The sequence below is a fragment of the Pistacia vera genome, unplaced genomic scaffold, assembly GCF_008641045.1.
Source record: "Pistacia vera cultivar Batoury unplaced genomic scaffold, PisVer_v2 Contig545, whole genome shotgun sequence".
NCBI lineage: Eukaryota > Viridiplantae > Streptophyta > Magnoliopsida > Sapindales > Anacardiaceae > Pistacia > Pistacia vera.
In genome coordinates, this window is record NW_022196385.1 from 682228 (window position 1) to 687427 (window position 5200).

General features: G+C 32.5%; 1 pseudogene; it reads right to left on the reverse strand.

The window, feature by feature from the left end:
• Positions 1-2698: 2698 nt before the first annotated feature.
• LOC116107657 lies at positions 2699-4397 on the reverse strand (annotated as a pseudogene).
• Between the last annotated feature and the right edge of the window lie 803 nt (positions 4398-5200).

Below are 5200 nucleotides of genomic sequence, written 5' to 3' on the forward strand. Positions count from 1 at the left end.
AAAAACAAAAAAAACTCATTGCTCATCCCAAAACGACGTCGTTTTAGTGGGGTTTAATTCAAAATTACACAAAATCTCTTCTCTTCTTCGGTTCTTCTTCTTCCTCAGTTCTTCGACGGACGACATTTTCAGCTTTTCTTCCTCAGTTCTTCCATGTTTTCAGCTTTTCTCAAGAACCAGCAGAGTCATCAGAGGAAGCTCGAATGGCGACGGCAAACTGGTTGAGATTTTTAACGGGTTTGTGTTTGTGTTTGAGGGAGAAGAATAAGTTTGAGGAAGGGAAAATATTGGCAGAAAGAATAGCGCATATGTCATTTTTGGAGCTCTGAAAGAAACAGTTGGCCTTGTGGGTGAGAGTTGTGAGACAGAGACACTGAGAGATGATTTGATTGAAGAAGAGAGAGGGAGGGGGTCTTTAAGATGGGTCATAGGTGTTTTGCGTTTGTGGCGGATTTCAGTCTACGTGTCAATCTCAACACTGAAATTATGTTTCTATTGCACAAACCAATAAATAAATAAATATCTTTTTAAAGAACTTAGAACAAGACATGGGCTGGGAATTTGTTAACACAAAGAAAAGAAAAGATTAATGTTAGTTAATTGAATACTCCCATTTGAAATATTATATTAATTTTAATTAGATAGTCTATAAAGATGTTAATTAATTTTAATCAGATAGTCCATAAAAGTGTTAAAAACTATAATTGATATTGTCGTATTTTTTAAAACGAATTATTGATAATATATCGTATTAAATACGTATATACCCGTACCGTATTTTTTCCGTATCTAAATTTTATAGCCGAATTTTTATAAATGTAGTTTTCACCGTTTACCGTATTATACCCATAAAATTTTCGTATCTTTTTTTGCTGTACCGTATTTACTAACTAGGTTTATACCCCATGAAGTTCTCTAACCTGATAAATCACCTTTGTGGTACTGGAAATTACTTTCAAGCTCGTGTCGTCACTGTCCTGAAGTTTCTTCAATTGATTTTAATAGAATAAAGGGAAAGAATAACATGCACCTGAATTTTTATAATTATTAAGGATTGATGCATTTAAAACTACTAAAGTCTAAAACTCGTAAAACTAACTACTCATTAGAGCTCAATCGGATGGTTTGCTCCCACAAGGTTTGGAGTTTGAGTCCTCATAGACACTTGCATGCTCAAAAGCCATATTTCAATCGCATCCCTTTGATGGCAAGGTTCAGCAAGACCCTTAACCTAAAATCACAAATACTTCAATAAACAAAACTTTTAAAAAATGTTGAGAATATTAAAAACAAGTATTAACAAAACCTTAAAAAAAAATCTAAAAAACATTTGCCAAGTTAAAATATTTTTTATTTAATTTTTATAAAGTAAGTTTTCCAATTTCATCATTTTATTTTTTATTTTTCATATATTTCTTATTCTTTATTTCTTTTCAATACTCTAGATTTCTTTTTTCCATTTTTCGGACATTTTCATTTTTTGTTTTGTCAGATTTTTTATTTATTAGTTTCTTTTCTATGTTTTAATAAAAAATTGTAATATTTTACATAATTTAATAAAGTTTTAATCTTAACATGGGTGTTATGGATTGTTAAAGATGAAATGAAAGTAGTAGGGGTGGGTTGAATTAATGGGCATAACAGGTGAGCGTATTAAGCCTATTTACCCTTTCTATGGTTAAAAGTAAAGAAAACACACTAATGACGGGGTTTCAGAGTAATTACCAGTTCTGTAGGGAGGTTGAGGTAATTATTAGTACCACAGCGGTTTATCTGAATATGGTCAAACCTCGGGGGGTTTAAATAATCACTTAAAATCATTTTAAAAATTTAATTTACAAATATTTTATAATTTATTCCAAACTAGCCCCTCTTTAATACTTTTCCTTCCAAATTTTTTATTTAACCTAATATTCTTATTTTTTTTCTTAGTTTACTCAATCACTATTTTTCTTTATGGTAAAATTTAAATTATATATTTCTTGCAATATTTTTATTCAAATCAACTTCAACTTCCATAACAATCAAGAAAGACAAAAAGTAGAGGACTTTTTACATCGCTTATCAATTAGCAATGAGTAAGTCTTAAAATCTTTTTTTAGTTGTCCCTTTTATATCAAAAAATAAAGCACTCAAGTTTAAATACCGGTTAATCAAACCCTAAGGCAAGAATATTTACTGGGAATCAGTAATTCTTTTATTCCCATGGTTTGGTTCCATCTTCTATATCTTCAAATATTTTAAACATAAAAACATAATTTCAAACTTTGTTTTAGAAAAAATAGAGGGCTTAATATATGAAAATAATAAATACCCTTCTTGATAATTATTAGTTTGATAATACTGTATATATTCTTTTAAAAATTAATATTAAGATTTAGAAAGAAATTTGGTAGAGTTTAAAAAATACCAGTCTCTTATTGACATCCACTTTTTTTTTTTTTTTTTACAAGACCCATTAACTTACATATCCAATAAAAGGCCCACTGTTACTTGTCAAAGATCAGTTAGGGCCATTTTTGGGACAATACCTAGCAAGATCCATTAAGGTAGATAACTAACCAGCAAACCCATTATTACTCTACACTAGGCCATCATAAAGTCACAAGTTTGAGTAACCACTCCATAAAAATGAGTTTGACCACGTGCAATATTAAAAGAAAGATAAAGTAGAAAAAATGGTTTGCAATAAGCTGACTTCTAAAGCGATTTGGACTCATCCAATTGTAAGGAAAATTCTGAGCTGTCTTCAATTGATCCTTGTTCGGTTTCCTCAGGAGTTTCCATATGCAACATGTCTCCTCTCCTTTGCTGAGGCTCTTGGTCTTGGTCGATTTCTAAGCTTCTTTGAGATTTTATCAAGTATCAACCCTTCAAGCTCGGTAGCCACCTCTTTCATGGTAGGCCTCTTTTTCCCTTTCAATCTTAAACATCTCTTCACAAGCTCTGCAATAGATTGGATATCTTCCACCCTAGCTTCTTTAGCTACTCCTGTATCCAAAATCTCAAGCAGTTGGTTCTCCTTTGCTAACGAGATGAAGCATGTCACCAGGTTTTTCTCTTCTGCTTTAGCATAGGAGAGCGGCGTTTTACCCGTCAGAAGCTCTACAAGCACAACTCCGAAGCTATACACATCACTTTTCTCTGTGAATTGGCTTGATTGAAAGTATTCTGGATCTAAATACCCCAAAGTTCCTTGGACTGCTGTTGTTAAGTGAGTTTTATCATTTGGAATTGACCGTGAAGTCCCAAAATCAGAAATTTTTACACCATACTTCTCATCCAGGAGTATATTGGAAGATTTTATATCTCGATGGAAGATAGGAATCGAGGCTGCAGAATGCATATAAGCAACGCTCCCGCAACTTCACAAGCGATTCTAATTCGATTGTCCAATGAAAGTGAATATTCTTGTTCTTGTTCTTGTTGATGATGATGAATATGATGAGAAAGTGTTCCATTAGGGATGAACTCAAATACCAGGACTGGTACTTCAGTCTCCAAGCAACAACCGAGAAGCTTTACAATGTTTCGATGGTTGACTTGAGATAAAATGACGACTTCGTTAATGAATTGCTAAATCTGACTTTTATCAATTGCTGTCGATCTTTTAACAGCAACTACATTACCATTTGGTAACATCCCTTTGTACACAGTACCAAATCCTCCCTGACCTAGAAAGCGACTTTGATTGTAGTTGTCTGTCGCCTTCTGAAGCTCCTCTTCAGTAAATATTTTTGCTCTTTCACTACAACCATAGTCTAACAATCGTTGTTGAAGCAAGAAGCCACCACTTTGCTTAAACAGTTTCTCTTTTCGCATTTTGCATCTTCTGTTCTTTAAAAATCGGTATAACATGTACCCTGAAAGACACATGCTCAACAATCCCAAACCAATGCCTGTAACTGAAACAAATTTAAAATTTCTCAACGTATGTAAATATTATGTTACCATTTGAACAAATATATATATTTTGAACTATAGGGTCTAGAATTAAAATTTAATTAAGATATCATTGGGTGCAAGAGTAATACCTAATAGCGTGACTATTTTGACTGGAAACTTTTTGCCATGATTGCAAGTTGAAGCCTGTAGTCTTGCATCTCAAGGAAAATCAGCAGGACGTACAACTATCATTTTCCAGTGGAATGAACTATTTTTAATTTTCAATGTTTGGTTGATAATATAAAATAGATTGATAGATATTTCTTTTAAGAATGTGATGTCATACTTGATATTAACGTCATTAATATGTATACAACAAAAGTTGCAAAACAATTGTGTAACTTAAGAAAATTGTTACGATTCTTTAATTAGAAACCTGTTTTAAATCTAATCAATCAAACACAAAGATCAAACCAAGCAACCACAAAGAAATCAGACACACAATATACCATGGTTCACCTATTCAACAATTTCTTGAATAGACTACGTCCACGTTGAGCTCCACAATTGATGGGGCTCTCTGTACTAATTGATTCCACAGATCCAATTACAAACACAATCAAGATTCACTCAGTCCTTACTTCACTCAAACTCCCTTAGTAAATCTAAACAGAACTGCAATTTTCACCAAAGGAGAAACTCTATCTTGGTATCCCTAGCCCAAGAGTAAACAGACCCTCTATGAGTGATTTACAAAGAAATTCTCACTTGATTACAACAGATTTTGCAGAGAAGTATAACAAAGAATCTTAGCTCTAACAATGGCAAAAGTCGAATACAGGAGAGAGAATAAGTGTTTTGTGCAAACCCAATTTTTAGACTGTTTTATATGGTTGGATGTGTGGCTTAATAATAGACATTGAATCAGCTTTATAATCAATGACTTAGATCTTAGATGGTTGAACAATGCGGCACCGTTTGGATACGTGCATTAGCTGAAGCACAAGACGTCACCGTTTCTGGCTTCTTCATCAACAAAAATTAACAATATTTATTTAGACTAGAGTTAAAATAAATTGTATCAAATCTTCTCGTATATAAAGGCTATTAAGGGTCATGTAATGTGGTTTTGTCTCCTTAGATATCTATCAAATTTTCCCTTTAAAGGATCATAGAGAGAATTTATAGAATATACTGTAAGATAATATAAAAATAAATGAAATAAAAAATAACCTGAATTTAATAAATTGATGTGTGGTAAAAGAGATACCGATTAAAGTTTGAGAATTCAAAACCCACGTCAATCCACGTCGAG